Genomic DNA, 18,464 nt, shown 5'->3' with positions numbered 1-18,464 from the left:
GTTGGAAAGGGTACCCTGAATTGGTCGAGCAATAACGTTTCTCTAAGAGCAGTGCTGTTTAAACTTTGCAGGGGTATACCCTTGAAAGTTTGCCCATTTGGCACTCTATGGCTTATTATCTCAAGGGTCGTGAAGAAGGGAGTGGGGAAATAGTACTGGAAATGTTAGTGGCAACCTCAAATGTTTTAAGTGAGGTGAAGCGAAATTTTATAAAGTACATCCTTTGTAATGTTTGGCACGCTTTAATATGGGAGTCCTGAAACACCAAAATAAAACGACCAGAGTGATTTCAAGCCACAAGACCCCGTGCATTGGTAAAAGTGAAAACAATGCCAGTTGAAATCCCCACATCGACTCTTGAGATAACCCGGCGACTCTTTTTATGTGTTATTACACTATGCCTTCACCTTGCGCACGATAGGAAAAGACTCCCCCCCCCCACTCCCGGCTGGACTCGTGCAAGGGAGAAGAATGTAAGGGCTGTTGTTATTTACCTTCTTGTAAAAGAGTTAACAGAACAAAGCCCATAACTTACAAGTTTTCTTGCTGCACACGCCTTTCAAGTTAACTTTTGTTCTAAACCCCTTGGGATTTATTCTCATTTTAAGTGCGACGCGCAATGGAAATGTAGCCATACGACATTCTAAATAGTGGCACGAGATGACCCCGAATAACTTGCTCATGAGTTTGTATCTTGCATGGCTACTTAACTTTACAAAGCCATTGACGCACTGACCACGACTACAGGGCGTGGAAGTGCAATATTTTGAGATATTTCCAAAAGCACAGCAAAATTAAAAAAAAAACTAAGTTTCATACGTCCGCTGGCTGCACTTGATTGTGTGTCACTCTGGCTTTGTGGTTCGAGGGCGTGCATCAAGGAAAAGAGTGCACAATTAATGTCTCTTCGTGCTCAAAGGTCCAATAAATTCGAGATAGAGCAGTACTCTAGAAAGAGTTATGTGGTTTCTAGTTGATCCAGAAAGACATCAACAGTCTCCAGAAATGGGCTAAAGGAAGCCCCAAAAACGGTACCACTATCTTTATTTGGCCCTTAAGGCCTTTAAGTAGACCTAATTATTGGAGAGTATGTCACTCACAAAACAAAATTGACCTTTAAATAACTTTTTTAGAAAAAAATTCTAATTCTCTTTCTTTACTACCATAATTGTCAGCTGTTGGGTATAATAGTTTTTTCAGTGGAATAAAATGAGTATCTTTCAAGAAAAGCTGTAAATACATTTAAGAATTTACTAATGTGACAGATTGTATCATATTTTATATTGTATATAGATATGTTTTTGAAGGAGATAGATAGTGGGGGTTTAGTGTAGGTCACAAACACTTCACAAAACATATCTCATTTAAAATGCTCAAACCAGACACTCTGGGCCCAGGACCTTTGTAGGGACAATGAAAACTGCTTTGCTAGAAGTTTTCATAAGGGGGTGCAAATAGAAGAACCCAGGCTCAAGACATAAGTAGGTGTTAATTGGACATGCTGTGGAGTGATGGACTATTGTTTTGGAAGCAAAAGATGAACGGGCTCAGAAGTTTGGGTCCGGTGCTGCAATCTGTCTGGTTGCAGTTTGCTGTACAAAGAGAATCATGTGGTTTTGCAAGCAGAGAGATGTTACAGAGTCCAGAGGACCCCAAAAACCAGCAGTAAAAGATATGCGCCACAACACAGGGTTACTTAAACAAAAGTAGTTTTTAATGATATCTGAACAAGAAAACAGAATTAAACTTTAACTTATTACTTAACCTACCTAACTACTTAATCCCCCCTCTAATACTAAGTGCAGGTGTGTGTAATGTATATGTCAGATTAGAAAAGTTCTTTGGACCACAGTCCAATCTCACAGGTTGCAGGCAATTCTTGTACTGTGAACAGAAGTTAGCATTAACAAAGTTCACCAGTCTTTGGTGCTTAACAGGCACCATTCAGGAGGGTTCTTGCTGGTTTTCAGAGAGAGATTCCTTTCCCAGGACATCCGCAACTGATTCCTTCTCAAACAGTCTTGCTGACGGAACTTGCCCCCTTCAGGGTTCTCCAGGTGATCCTCTTTCTTTCAGATCGTCAGTCTTCTCCTTTGATCAGACAGCCTTCCAAAGTTTTCCAGCTTTGTCCTTCTGGAACTGATTTCTGTGACTCCTCTCTCTGTTTCACACCCTCCCTCTCTGAGAGCAAAACAGTTCTCCTCTGCCTGCAAAGATCACATACTCTCCCAGGCAAGCTGCTGTCGATACTTTGTTGCCTCCTGCACAAAGCATTCTGCAAAAGGCCTGCAAATATTCTGTGTTTTAAAATGATTTAACCGATTCCTCCCAAACCACTTCTAAATACTCTGTCACAGAGAGAAGAGACCAAACAGGCTTTCTCTAAGAGAGAGAGAGAACTGGTTTCTGCAGTCATAGCAAGCTGGAATTTTGAAGACAGTTTGTGAGTTCTGAAAACCCTTGTGGTCCTAACAAGAGGAAATGCTTCACCTGAAATAAAGAAAATAAAAAGAACTGTGGTGACCTGGAAGAAACGTTTATCATTTGAAAAACCCTGATGGGGCAAATTTCTTCACCAAGACATTGAAGTGATTGATGTAAGTAGATCAGTTTTTGGGTGTCCAATGAGCAACGAATCTCTCTGAAACCAACAAGAACTTTCCTGAGCGATAACCATTTAAAGTGTTGAAAATTTAGAAATGTTGCTTTCTGTGCGCACAGGATTACCTGATACCAGTGAACTTGGAGGAGTGAGAAATGAGATTGGACTGTGAATCAAAGAACGTTTCTGAACTTATAAACATCACATACACGTGTACTTTGAATTAGAAGGGGGTTAAGTTAACAGTAATAATTTAAACCTTGATCCTGTTTTTATGTTTAAAGAAAATTCACAGTAACTTTTGATTAAGTAACCATTTGTCTTGGTGAATTTCTATTGCTCTGGGTTTTGGGGTCCTCTGGGCCTGTAACACTAGATTCTTGGTAAGGGTGTGGCAGACAGGTGAGACGTAAAAAGCGGAGTTTTGTTATTGTGCTTTTGATGTTATTTCTTTTGGGAAAAGTTTCTATCCTTCCCTTCAAAGAGTATAATCGACATAGGCTTAAGAAAAGTATGCAAACATTTATATTTGAAGATTCCTCGACTAAATTCTAAGGACTTAAAACACAAGAGGTGGAAAATGCTGGAATCTGGTCATAAAACAAACTACTGGAGGCAGAAGGACAGTTTAAGTCTTGACATCAAACAGATGTATTGTCTAGTTTGAATGACCCCAGAATGCAACCAACACCCTCATCTGTATATCTTTTTGTCGAGTCTCATTGAACACAAGGGTGCCACACATAATGTTCAATGCTAGGCAGTGTGCAGCAGTATCCAGTAGTGGGAACGTGACCGAAGTTGACATAGTTGAAGATCTTGTACCTCAAGACTTTGCATGAAAACTGAGAGGGTGGAGGGTAGATTCTGTAGAAATAAGGGTCTTTCTTCTACAACACCCAGTATAAACCAAATAGCATGAATATGTCTGATCTCAGAAGCTAAACATGGACAGGATTAGTCAGGACCTGGAGGGGAGACTGCCTAGGAATACCAGGCTCTGTAGGTTTTTGTGAGGGGCGCTTGGCCTTTTGATGACTTTACATTAGACAAAAGTTAAAGAATTTCATGTATGTTACATTCCAAATATAGTATTGTGTGACAATAATGGAACCTTTACCTTGACTTTATAATGAGGTGAGAGGGAAGGAAGGGACCTACTCCACCTTGTTCCAACTACTCATCACTTACACACTCATCCACGTAGGTTCATTTTCTCTTGGCTTACATTTCCCATCTCCTTCCCCATCTCGTACCATCTGCCTATCAACCCTCCTATACCTCTACTTGGTTCCCCTCCCCTCTGCCCCAGCTCCATCTGCCTAATTATTATTTTTTTCCTTTTCTGTTTTTTCCTATCACCTGCCAGTCTCTTGTCTCAAAATTCTCCCCCCCCCCCAACCTTTGCCACTTAGCTCCATCTCCCCATCTCCTCTCTTAGTTCCACCTATCACCTACCACCCCCCTGTCTCACCTCTTTATATCAGGTATCTTCCTTCAATACTCTCAGTCCTGCTTTAGGGATGAAAATGCCAATTATTCCTTCCGCTCCACAGCTGGTGTTTGACTTGCTGAGCCCTCCAGCAATCTTTTGTTTGTTCTAAGCCACTGCAGCTACAACCATTGGAGGTCACCTCTGCCAAGCTTTTTTGTCTTTTCTGATGATCTCTGGGCCTTCTTTGCAGTAGTATTTTTGTTGAGTGACCTGAGGTTTAGTGTATTGTCAACCTGAGGTACAAGATCTTCAACCACATTAACTTCAGCTGCGTTCCCACTACTGGATACTACAGCACTCTACCCATTATTCAACATTATTTGTGGCACCCTTGTGTCTAATGAGGCTGGACAGTACATCATACAGATGAGGGTGTTGGTTGCCTTCTGGGGACATAAAATTAGATCCGTTTGATGTCAAATGGGCTCTTAACTGTTAATAGAAAAGCCTGTTGTTTCTTAGTGTGAGATCTTTATAATCTATGAACACTATTCAGAGCCAGGTAACACACGGCTCTTTGCTTGCTGGTAGATCAACATATTTGGTGGCAAATGTTTCTGTGAATGTAATTCAGCTCTTTGCTCTTTAGAAGTAGAACCTATCAATATGTATATGGGAAAATCTCTGGACAAGAAACCCCTATTCCTGATCTTGTTCATTTGTGTCCTGTGGAAGTAAATCCATGTGCGTAAATATACCAATTCTAGAGCTTCTATGGATAGGGGATGGTGACAGCAGATGCTTGAATATTTTAGGTCTGAACTATTGGATAAAACCTGGAAAAAGAGGGGTGGAGCATAGATTATAGTATGATTCCAACTGATGGCAGAAAAATGGGATTAACACTCATTATGCTTTGATGACAAGTGAGTTGGGAAGGCGTTTGAGTAGATCATCAATAGAATGTTAAAGTGCCATTGGGATTGACTGGAATGCAAATTTGAAACGAAATGTAAGGTTTTCATCTGCTGCTGTGAAAAAGGAAGCAGAACATTAATTGAGTCACTGTAGTTTGCCATCACTTTTTAAAAAAAAACCCTTGTTCCTGCATAGGAAAAGAAACTCAGTGTCACCAATCCTCGTACAATGAAGGAGTTTAGATATATTTTGTGGGATAGATTGAAGGTATTTGTGCACCAAAATCGAAAGAATGTGAAAGCTATCTCTTTGCTTTCAAAGAGTCATTTCTCTCCCATCTGAGTGGTAATTGTTTTATTTTGGTCCAGGATTGTTTTAATTAGGCTTTTAAAATTATTAGTTAAAGATAACTTAATTTAAAACTGCCCATTCAGTTAACTGATATCATGGTTAACCCACAATTAAATATTTTCAGAGATTGGTTATGGAACACATCAACCTATCTCAGAAAGGACATGGACCCACTTCTCTTTGGCTGTAGTCACAACAGTTTTCAATGGCAGATGCCATCTCATTGGCCCTACACTGCATTAGATTACCTGGACCATAGGATTGCCTATGTCAGGCTGTTGTTCATTGACTAAACCTTGGTGTTCAACGCCATCATACAGACAAAATGTTTAAATCAACTAAAGGATCTGGGACTCTGTTCAATCCTCTGTAATTGGATATTCAATTTCCTTATTGTTAAACCCCAATCAGAACGAATCAGCAACATCACCTGCTCCATGCTGACCATCAACACAGACATCCCAAAACGACATACTTAATTCCCTACTCTGCTTCCAGTTCGACTCCCTCAATCTACCAATTCACTGATGACACAATCGTATTGGCGGAATCACGAAGTGATGAGTCCGAATACGGGATGGAGATCGAGAAACTGGTTTGGTGGTATGAGAACAATCTTGCTCTCAAAATCAGAACGAAGGAGCTTAATGTTCATTTTAGGAAGGAGAGGCGGAAAGCCCATGCATCTGTCTGCATCAATGGGGTGAAGGTGGAAAGGATTAGAACCTTCCCCAGTTCCTCAGAGTTTATATTTCAGAAGACCTCCAGGAGCCAGCACATTAAGGCAACCATGAAGAGTCTATGGAGATTTGGCATGTCATTAAATACTGTATCAACTTTCTACATGTGCACTGTGGAAAGTGTAGTGACAGGTTGCATCATAGCTTGGTTTAGGACTTTAACTACCTAAGAAGACTGCAGAAGGTAATAAACATAGCCAGGTCCTCACACGTTCTGACCTCCCATCCTTTGAATGTATCTATGTGAGGCACTGCCTCAAGAAGGCAGTCAATTTCATAAAGGTCCTCCATCATCCTGGTTAGAACCTCTTCTCACTGAAGTCCAGCACATCTTGGTTCAAGAGCACTTGCCGGCATTTTCTCATATTTTGTTGAAGGGTTCAAGCCCTAAACATTGGTTATGTATCTTTATCTTTGCTACATAAAGGACATTGTTTGACCTGCTGAGTTTCTCCAGCATTTTGTGTTTTTATTTCAACCACAGAGTGTACAAAATTTTGTAAGTTACTTGGTTCAAGAACAGTTTATTTACAGCAGCTATCAGAATCTTGAATTTCCACTTGTTACTTTAATCACAGACTGTTATTATGAGCTCCCGTTTCATTTAGTTTGAGTATTTTAGGGTCAGTACCGGCTGCAACCATTCACAGTTGTGGAGAGACTGGGTGGCAACAGCTAGTACAGACTACAATCAAAGCTGAGACTCTGGAGGAAGAGAGAGAACATTTGTTGCTTTATCCAGGGAACAGGTGGTGAGAGAGTCATGTGGGTGGGACCCTTGAAGAAACAGCATTTATTATTGACCACCAGCCATCTCATGGAACACTGAGGTGGAGTGACTCTGTGAGAAATGGACAATTGAGCTGATTCTCTTTGTCAGGGGAATTATTGAACCACAGTGACCAAAGGAAAGGTCACTTCGACTGACCCATTTCTGGGTTGTGGAAGCATGGTGGGAGTCATACGTTTTATTTCACCTCTGCGATGAAAGGGGAGTTGTGACAACCATTCATCTGAAAGGATATTTCTCAGCAAGAAACTCGACAAGGATTCGTGAGTTTTCAGCAATCTGCCTGTCACTTAGTCTCTTCCGCCTCCTTCATGATTACTTCTAGGCCTCAGTTTAAGAGTCTGCATTTCGACACAGGATTTCTAAGACTGAAGTTTGGAAGGACTTTCCAGAATTGTGCGCTCGTGCTCAGTATATCATTAGCACATCATTGAGATTTGATTGAACTAATGTGTTATATAATTAGTAGTTATATATTATTTTAAAAGAAAATATAACACTGTCTTGGTGAATTTCTATTGCTGCTGGTCTACAACAAAACAAATTGGGAGCTCACCTGGGATTTGACTAAAAATAGACCAGTAGAGAGGTTAGGTTAGTTCCTCCATTTCGTGAGGATGAGATTCATAAATTCAAGAAAGTTACTGTTTAAAGTGGCCACAAGACCATTGGTCTCTCATGTTACAAAATGTGGTTAAAGGCAAAGCCCAGCAGGATTACTCACCTCTCACAACCAACAAGCTGCTGATTTTGAGACTGTAAAGCAAGCCATGCTTAAAGCTTATGAATTGGTTCCAAAAGCTGAGAGGCAAAAATTCAGGAATTTGAAGAAATCCGTACGACAAAACTGTGTGCTTTGACCAATGGTGCACATCAAAAATATTGCTGATTATAACAGACTGAGAAAGCTGGTGTTAGTTGAGGAAGTTAAAGAGTGCGTTCCTAATGACATAAAAGCATGTTTAAGCGAAAAGGGAGTGGAAACTTGGCAGGAATCTGCTAAATTAGTGGATGAGAATGCTTTAGCACACAGAGTTACATTTTGTACCAAGTAAAACTATCCAAAAGAGTAATATGGACTATCCAAGTAAGTTAGAAAATACAATCAGGAGGTAGTGCTAGGGGTAAAGATGAAGGGAAGAAAGTAAAGAAAAAACCTTCAGCTCCCCTTTGCCACTATTGTAACGTGATAGAAAAAAAGAGGCAGCACTAAATGCATCTATTCAAAGAGATGAAAAACATAAAAATCAACAAGGTTCCAGACCTGCTGATAACATTAAGAATGAATTGAAATATTTTATGTCAGAGGGTTTGGTATCAGTAAAGGAAGGGTAACCACAAGTGACAGTGAATGCCTATCTCTTCACTGGCTGACAACTTCAGGCGTGGTCTCATTATTTCAGCATGATGGCGTAGGAGCACTAAACATCATCCGCCACATTGGTGACCCTGACATCTGAAGTGTTAATGACCTCATGATGTGGCTACGTTGAGTAGGCCAGGGCTTCTCAGTACACCTACGGGTGCTGTTGAATCATTATGCCACGTGGCTGAAGTGGCTAGTTGCCCGTAGATGGGAAGCTGTTGTGTCTAGCTGTCACAGACAGGAACTGTTAGCGCTGGTACTGCCCAATCCCTCCAAGCACACTGCTACAAAACCTTATTTTGAGAACTTGGCTTTTAGCAAAGAACAGCCTTCACAAGCGATATTGGTTGTTGATGGAACTAAGGAGTCTAGGGACCAGGAGATGGTACAAGCTGACTCTTATGAGGGCCACTTCAAACAAAACATTGTTCCAGTTCGTCTGTCTAATTCAAATGTTTTGCAGAATTTGGATGATCTTCAGTCCCAGGAAAAAGTAGCAAATGAAACAACTACTCTCTAATTTAGGAACCTGTTTCCAGATGTGCCTGAGAACCCCAAAAATTTGTCATTATGTTGATGTTGGAGATGCAAAACCTATCAAACAACATCTCTAGTGAATAAATGTTGAAAAGTGCAGACTGGTAGATCGAGAAATTGAATATATGTTAAAGAATGATATTATTAGGCATTCTACCCCAGATTGGAGTTGACCTTGTGCCTAAATCAGATGGGATGGTTAGATTTTGCACTGATTATAGAAAGGTTAATGTGGTAACAAAGACAGATGCTTATCCTATCCCTAGGGTGGACAAGGTTGGAAAGGCTGAGTTTCTTATGAAGATAGACTTATTAAAAGGTTACTGGTGTGTTTCCTTAACAGAGAGAAGTAGGGAAATTACTGTATTTGTGACCTCGTGAGGGTTATACAAATACAATGTTTTACCATTTTGAATGAAAATTGCCCCAGGGACATTCCTAAGAATGATTAATTACATGATTCAAGGTTTAGAGCATACAAATGCATATATTGATGATTTGGTTACGGGGAATGACCTGGGAAGCACGGACCTCTGATTTAGAGAAATTGTCTGACAATGTTTCAAAAGTAAACCTCACTGTTAATTTAGCTAAATGTGAATTTGGCCTTACTACTGTGACCTATCTTGGTAACGTCGCTGATCAAGACAAGTTGGCGCCTGTTGAGGCAAATGTTCAGATGATTTCTGAGTTTCCCATGACCATGGGTAAGAAAGCTGTTAGGAGGATTTTGGGAAGAGTAGGGTATTATCAAAAGTTCAGTAAAAATGCTGGCGATATCGCCCTTCCTTTGACTAACCTTCTGAAGAAGATTGAAAAGTTTGTTTGGACAAAACTTTGTTAGGAAGCTTTTGATAAAATGAAAGCCATTTTTTATGTCACCAGCCTGGGCTTAAGTCACCTGACTTTGAGAAGCCATTTTTTTTAGCAGTAGATTCAGGTGATAAAGCTGCAGGAGCACCGTTAATGACAAAAGATTGTTCGTGATGATATGAACCACCCAGTGGCTTACTTAGCAAAGAAAGTCAATGAACATCAAAAGAATTATTCTGCCATAGAGAAAGAATTATTGTCACTTGTACTGGCTTTGGAGCATTTTGATGTTTATATCTGCACAGCTCAGGGACTACGTTGTATATACTGACCATAATCCCTTTGTGTTCATGAGTAAAATGAGAAACAAATATAGACGAAGTGGGTAGGTGCCTGAACAAAATGGTGGGGGGTGGGGGAAGCACAGTCGAACAGGCAGAAGGTAATAGGGGTGGATAAGGGAAGGAGGACACACCTACAAATAGAGGGAGGAGTGATGGCTCTGCGAATGGAGAGGGAAGGGGTGGAGTGCTGGAGAAAAGGAGACAAAGGGATGGGGAAGAGAGGGAGAACAGGGAGCAGGCTAGCAGAAATCGTCATTAATGCCGTCCGGGTGGAGAGTGCCCAGACGTAAAATTAGGTGTTGCTCCTCCAAATTACAGTTAGTCTTGGTTGTTTTTCACTTGATTTGTAAATACTCAGCCGCATCACTTAAGAATTTTGGTGCATTTTGCAATCTATACAACAACTCGTCATCAACATCATAGCTTTTTACCCTTAGTTCAGAACGGTTGCATTATTGTTTTCTCCTGTATTTTTATAGGTCACAGTTATGTTACGGAAATTTCTGTAATTATCGATGTTTCTCTTTTATTATTTGTGTGTGTGGAGAAAGAATTGGCAGATGTCGCATATTAGGTGCCTTCAGGTTTATCACTTTTGGAGCCTTTAAGCAGCTTTCTTCAATTTAGTATCCGCAATTCAGACAATCTTATTCCATTATAATTCAGACAATTCAGACAATCTTATTCCATTATAATTTAGACAATTCAGACAATCTTATTCCATTATAATTCAGACAATCTTATTCCATTATAATTCAGACAATCTTATTCCATTATAATTCAGACATTTCAGACAATCTTATTCCATTATAATTTAGACAATTCAGACAATCTTATTCCATTATAATTCAGACAATTCAGACAATCTTATTCCATTATAATTCAGACAATCTTATTTCATTATAATTCAGACAATTCAGACAATCAGATTCCATTATAATTCAGACAATCTTATTCCATTATAATTCAGACAATCTTATTCCATTATAATTCAGACAATCTTATTTCATTATAATTCAGACAATCAGATTCCATTATAATTCAGACAATCTTATTCCATTATAATTCAGACAATCTTATTCCATTATAGTTCAGACAATTCAGACAATCTTATTCCATTATAATTCAGACAATCTTATTCCTTTATGCTTGGCCTAGCTTTCTCAATAATTTCAGGTAGATATTTGAAATATTGATGAGAAAAGAGCTTAAAAACTATATTTTAAATGCATAGAAATTGGGTGTTCACTGAGTGATTATTTATTTATCTCCACAAAGCTCTCAATTAAAATTACCAACCACCATTTCAGTAAATATTTTCTAACTTCTTTAAATGACAATCATCAATTTGCGTTGTACTTTTGGAACAGCAAGATCTTTCAGTCCATTAATAGCTCCACAAGACATTGTCAATATTACTTTTATTGCAAAAATTGCACATGGCATACTTCACAGCATGAACAAAGATCTTATTGATAGCGAGATTTCATCTATCCTTGGTGATTCAGCTAAGATAAACAATAAAACTCCCAATGGAAGCCTGAACATGATTCTCTGTGAATTCAAAGCGCACATTCTCGACTTATGAGATAGAGAAAAATAAACAAAATTACAAATGTGTATTTGTTAAAATATTAAACAGCTATTTTTCCATCCTCCATGTTAGTGAGAAACACAAATTCTTTAGAAGCCAGGAGCTCAGCACCCACAATTTAACACATTATTGGTGCCACAATAAAAAGAAAATGTAACAACTATTTGAGGTTGAACTTGGCTAAGGCATCCAATATCAATATGTTGGGCTTCATCCAGGCACCAGTAAGTCTAATGAAGCTATGCTGAAGCTTCATTAACCACAATTTAATCTATTAAATTAACAAATTATTATTTGGCAATTAACAAATTATTATTTTCCTTTTAAAACATCAGTCTCTTCAACTTATTATGATTGGATATCCCAATGTCTTCGTGTTGGAAAAAGTTGAATGGTTGAATCACCATTTATGTATAGCAGTTATGTTTCACAGTGGAAGAGGCCTTTGCAAAAGAAAACTGATTCCTCTGTTGAGATTCCTCTGTTTGCCCCAGTAAGTTTTTCCTCATGTGAACAGAATGTCATTAGTTTAAAGTTTGGGATGTTCAATAGCATTTTGAAAGCTAAGGGGATGATGTTAAGGGAGAAAAATAGGAAAGCATGAAAATGAATTATTGATCAGAATTCAGCAAGTTGATCTAAATGTATTTGCACAAAATAATATCAAGGTTCTGCTGTTTTAGTATTCCCAAAAGGATAATCTTTTCTGTGGAACTATCTGAAATTATGTAAAGAACAAGGCTCAGCACAATGGGATAACATCGATAGAGCTGTGTTACTAAACAGGAAAAATCTGTCTAAATGCCTCCAGAAGGAAAAGGCATTATTAAAACTATTTATCTTTTAAACAACCATTGTCAAAAAAAAGCATATTCTGCTGGTTTTATCTATTCAATTAATTTACTAAAAGCTTTTGATACAGCCATTCATGGCTCTAGTGTAAGATCAATCTGAACAATATCACGAATACTGCAAAAGATAAGCTATGTATTAAATGAAATATGATTGTATGTTGGGATAACAAATATTTTGTGCTATAGTATATCATAGTTTATTGATTCTGAGTTGGACAGAAGTACATTTAAAATATTTAAACATGAAATCATAACTGATTTCTTCACTTCACACCTAATTGAGATAATAATTAATTATAATTTTATGGTTTCTTAGTTGTAAATATTTTTGTGTTTCCAAATCTTATGTTTAAGCCTATTAAACAAATTAGTAGAGAAACTTGTATTGATTATTAACAATGGTTGATTACAAAATAAGCGATTGGTTAATTATCTTTTGCTTAGCTTCAGGAAATATGGAACTTTCAGCAAACAAAAGCATTGTAAAGATCATTTCAGTTATTGCGCTGATTCACTAGCCACTTTCTTAATGAAAACTGGACAATAGTCTGCTTTTGTTTCATTGTACATTGTTTGCATTTCATTATGTTGAGAAACTGAATACATAGAATCAGATAAAAATGGCCATTCTGCCCATCATATTGATGTCTGATTGCTGTCAGATCTAGGTCTGATTTTTGAAATTATGTGGTGTGTGACAGCCTTAGAGAACTAGCTTTGACACTGCATTCATGTATGAAGATAAAGCAGGTTAAGAATGCACATGTGTTACATATATTTTTGTTTTCTGGTTAGGATCAGAGAGCTCCGCCGAAGTGTTTCTATGTGTGCAAAGAATTCTGTAGTTGTGAGAGTGCATTACAAGTTTTGCTGGCAGCCAACTTATTCTCCAAAGACATTGATCACAGGAGCACCCTGCAGGTTCAGCCAAAGCTACAAAACAGAATGATCAAATGCCAACCTGCAAAATGTGACATTGTTAGGCAGCAATTATCTTGTGAATATATGAATTTCTCAGCGCAACTCCAATTTTAGCTTTGCGAGCACATCAAATGTGATTTTTGTCTCCTCCCAGGAAAGGGGTGACATTGGGCAATATTGCAGGCACTTTCTGAATGCTAGTGAACTCCACCAGGTTAGAAAAAGACATTTATTGCAAAAGTGCAGACTTTTGAAGCAAAATGGTTCTGATTGCTGATAGAATTACAAAATCCCCCCATCAACTACTGGGAGGATGTACAGCTGGCAACTGGTATTTGCTATTGATAAACATCTTCCCTTCCTTAATTTTGTTCAGATGGATGTTTCAAGTAGTTTTTAAAACTGCATCTCAACCACAACTCAAGAAATTATTTCAATTCTACATGTTTTTGCAATTTTCTGTAGTTGTTTACAATAAACAACTGTAACCAAGTACTCTCGACAGTGTGATGGAGTGAAGTCATTTTCTACCGGTTTCAAAGTTGCTGTTCATAGGTGCTTCTTCTATACAAGTGGTTTATTGGCATCAAATGTGACAGGGAGATTGACCAGCAGCCAAGGAAAGGTAGACAGGGTGGTCAGAAGAAACTTCAAAAAGTCCACCCTGTGAGATGTCAATACTTCACGATGGAGAATGACTGAAATATCTTGTAATGAGAAAACTGAGGACAAAGACAATATTGCCTAGGGCTGATAACTTAATTTATCAAGTCAAAAGGGAATAAATAACCTGCCAGAACTGAGACTTTTGACTGTAATGAGAGAAAAGTCCTGCAGTTTCTTCTTGAAAAAGGCCTAATGGTGATCACTGAATTATGATTATCACTGGAAAGGAAAACGACTTTGATAATGGTCACAAAAGAAGATTGTCTCTTCACAGGCTGTTGATGGAGTTATTTGGCAACATTATGCAATGGAGGCAAAAAAAAATGACTTCAGAAACAAATAGCCCCTTCAGAAGGGCTTGCAGTGATTGTAATCTTTTGTAAGAGGCAAGTCTTATTCAGGGCATGCATACTATTTTACCGCACCTCAAGTTAACAAAAAAAAGGATTTGACTCACAATATTGGTAGCTTGTTACGTTCCAAACTTAAATGAGTCTCTGATTGCGTCTATTGTTTTGGAGCCTTAGCACTGAGGGGCAGCAACTGTTCCTAAACCAGATGGAATGAGTTCTGCGGCACATAAACCTCGTTCCTGATAACAGCAGCAAGAACAGAGCATGTCACGGTTTGCATCGATCCTTAATGATTACTGCTGCTCTCCAATGGCAGTGTTCCATGTAGATGTTCTTCAGGGTGGGAAGAGTGTTGTACTTTCTGCTCGGAGGTACTGATGTCCTCATACTAGGCCTTAATGTAGCCAGGCAGCACACTTTCCACTACTCAACTGTGGAAGTTTACCAAGGTTTCCTGACCTACCAAACCTCTACAAACTCCTGAGGATGTAGAGGAGCTGACGTGCTTTCTTCATGATGACATTAGTCTGTTGGATCCAGGCAAAGTCCTCAAGAAGTAACTCCTAGGAATTTGTTCAACTTCTCCACCTCTGATCCTCCCAATGATCATTCAATTGTACACCTATGTCTTTCCTTTCCTAAAGTCGATAATCACCTCCTTGGTCTTGGTGACATTGAGTGAGAGGCTGTTGTTAGTACACCATTCAGCCAAGTTTTCAATTTCCCTCCTGTATTCTAACTCATTGCCCATTATTATACAGCCCAGTTCTGTGGCATCATCTGATGTGTTTTGTTGTTGTACCAAGGCATACTGTCATAGATATAAAGTGAGTAGAGCAGGGGGCTTTTGGTGCTGTGGGACCTTGTGGAATTCCAGTGCTGATGGAGATGTTCTTGCAAATCCGCACCAATTGGAGTCTGGAGGAGAGGAAATTTAGGATCCAATGGCGTATTGGGGTATTGAGGCCCAAGTCTTGCAGTTTGCTGATTAGTTTTGAGGGGGTGATGGTGTTGGTCAAATTGTAGTCAATAAAGAGCATCTTTGCTGTCTAGGTGTTCCAGGGTTTTGTGTAGAGCCAGTGTGATGGCATCTGCCATTGACCTGTGCTGCAATAAGCAAATTGAAATGGTTCCATGTCGCCGCTCAAACATGAGCTGATATTTTCAACACCATCCTCTAAAAACACTTTATCATTGTGGCTGTGAGTCCCATTGGTTTGTAGTTATTTTGGTGGGTTACCACATTCCTCTTTGTTGTGGTTGTTATTCATCTTCTTCCCCTTCCTCCTCCTCCTCTTCTTCCCCTTCCTCCTCCTCCTCTTCTTCCCCTTCCTCCTCTTCCTCTTCCTCCTCCTCCAAAGCCTAGGTAATTAATACTCAGGGGAGAAGGGAATACCAATTATAACAGTAACGTTACTGGGGAAGTAAATGAAATGCACTTGCTATACATACCAGTAATAGGTCATCAATATGTTTAAAAAAATCAAATAATTATTCACATTTTCATTCATTTTCTGACTTTGAAAAAAATTGTCCAGAGAGAAAATACTATTTTTGCCTCCAATATTATAACTTCTATATGTTTTAAATTGCACTTTGATGAAATAATGGTATGGAATTGGCTTGTGAAATGGCTTATTTTGAAGGCTTATTTATTCATTCTGCAATATGTAATCTACCATGAACTCTTGATTCAACAATATGATTTATTTGACTGGAAAATTACCAATTTCACTCAATTATTTATGAAAATATGAAAGAGTAACTTGGAAACTAGAGGCTTGTTATAGGAAAATTATTAGGGCTTTCAATGAGTATAGAGTATCTCAGCATCAGTGAGTCTGAGTAATGGATGAATAAAGCCATGGCCATGTTTAGCTGTGAGCAAGTATGTGTTGATCAAATAGGGATAGCTTGGCCTTGTTACAGACCAGTTCAAGATTGAAGGGCGTCTGCTTGGAACAGAGATGTGGAGGAATTTCTTCAGCTATAAGGTGGTAAATCTGTAGAATTTGTTGCCAAAGACAAATTGTAAAGGCCAGATCATTGGGTATCCAGAAATACTTGGATGAGGTTTCACGCAGAAAATCAGAATCATGTTTATTGTCATGAACTTATTCCTCTACCCTGAAGTCCACAATCAATGTTTTAGTTTTTCTGACATTGAGGGCAAGGTTGTTGTTGTATCACCACTCAACTAGCTGATCTATCTCTCCCGTATGCCTCCCCATTGCCATCTGTGGTCCTGTCGGCAACCGTGGTGCCATCAGCAAATTTGTAGATGGCACTTGAATTGTGCCTGGCCACACAATCAAGAGCAGTGGGCTAAGCCCGCATCCTTGAGGAGCACCCCTATTGATCACCACCCCTGCACTGCCTGTGGTCTTTAATGAGGAAGTCAAGGAGTCAGTTGCAGAGGGAGGTGTAGAGGCCCAGGCTTTGAAGATTGTTAACCTGTATGGAGGGGATGATGGTGTCCAAAGCTGAGCTATAATAGATGAAAAGCAGCCTGATGTAGGTATTGCTGTTGTCCAGGTGATCCAGGGTTGAATGGAAAGCCAGTGAGATTGCATCTGCTATGGAATAATTGTGGTGAAAGGCAAATTGCAGTGGGTTCAGGTCTTTGCTTAGATATGAGTTAATTCTGGCTGTGACAAACTTCTCAAAGCATATCATTACAGTAGATGTGAGGGCTACGGGGCGATAGTCATTGAGGCCACTCACCCTGCTCTAGAGCTACTGGGCGATAGTCGTTGAGGCCGCTCACCCTGCTCTAGTGCTACTGGGCAATAGTCGGTGAGGCAGCTCACCCTGCTCTTCTTCGGCAGTGGGATAATTGATGCCCTTTTGAAACAGGTGGGAATCTCCGACCGGAGCAGTGAGAGATTGAAAATGTCCATAAACTCTTCAGCTAGTTGGCTGTTTGGCAAAGGTTGGTGTACACTTAGTGATATTTGAAATTGGCTGGGTGTTTGTAGACCGATTAAGGATAAAGGGCATGTGCTCAAAAATGCAACATGTGCCAACCAAAGGCAATTGTGACAAGAAGCACCATTTCCACCACATCCTACATATCATCCTATGCAATTTCCACCACTTACAACGTGACCTCACCACCAGACATATCTTCCCCTCTCCGCCTTCTGCAGGGACCACTCCCTCTATGTCTCCCTCATCCACTCTTCCTTTCCCACCAATTGTCCCCTTGATATCTGTCCCTGTGACCACATGAAGTACTACATTTATGTCCACACCTCTTCCTTCACAACCATTCAAGTGAGGCAATAGATCATTTGTGATTTTGCAGGGATTATCAACTGCATCTGCTGCTCCTATTATGGCCTTCTCTACTTCTGATAAATTGGATGCAGACTAGGAAATTGTTTTATTGAGCACCTTCACTCTGTATGCTCTAATAGCGGGGATTTTCCAGTGGCAATCCGTTTCAATTCCTCTCCCCATTCCCATGCTAGCATGTCTTTTCATTGTCTCATGCACAACCAAACTGAGAGCACCCACAAATTGGAGGATTAACACCTCAATATTCTGTCTTGGCATTCTCCAATCAACTTCTTCAGTTTCCATCAGACTCCCTCTCCACTGTCTCCCTCTTTCTCTATTTCCTTTCCATCAATTCTGCATACACTGAGCTAAAGCCTTCACCTGATCAGTTCTCACCTTTTCTCTCCTGCCCTCCTGTCTATCTTGGCTATTGACCTGTGCTCCTCCCCCTGCCCCTTCTTTCCTCCTTCCCCAACCTTGTTTGCCCGCCTATTTGTTGCTCATACCTTGACTGATACTTTGGAGATATATTTTTGCTTCCTATGGACACCACAGGGCCTGCTGAGTTTCTCGAGCACTTTCGTGTATTAAGTATGCTCTAGAGATTGCTATGCAAAATGAACTTTTCCTCACTTTTTAAACAATGGATGAAGAATTGAAAATTTAATATAATTTTTGCAGACAACTATTCATCTGGAGGAATAGTAAATTCTGCACATAGGAACAGTAGCATAAATAGATTAAGCAGCAAATGGTGAACAAGTTACCCAGATTGGACAGTAAAATCTGTGGTAAAAAATTAGGAACTGAAAAAGATTAAGGAGATTTGAAGTACAAGTTCAAAAATCACTAAAATCCAGGAACCGGACACAAAAAGAACCAAATTACCATTTAAGTA

At 39.4% G+C, this 18,464-nt stretch overlaps 1 protein-coding gene across 4 annotated transcripts in view; it reads left to right on the top strand.

Annotated features, from left to right (window-relative positions):
• The window catches only part of pde11a (phosphodiesterase 11a), a 355,963-nt gene that overhangs the window by 37,418 nt on the left and 300,081 nt on the right, over positions 1-18,464 (top strand). The gene's annotated exons all lie outside the window — the stretch shown is intronic.

This window comes from Narcine bancroftii, chromosome 4 (genome assembly GCF_036971445.1).
Source record: "Narcine bancroftii isolate sNarBan1 chromosome 4, sNarBan1.hap1, whole genome shotgun sequence".
In the NCBI taxonomy this organism is placed as follows: Eukaryota; Metazoa; Chordata; class Chondrichthyes; order Torpediniformes; family Narcinidae; genus Narcine; species Narcine bancroftii.
Note: the sequence above shows the minus strand (reverse complement) of the source record. Positions and strands in the feature narration are given on the sequence as shown.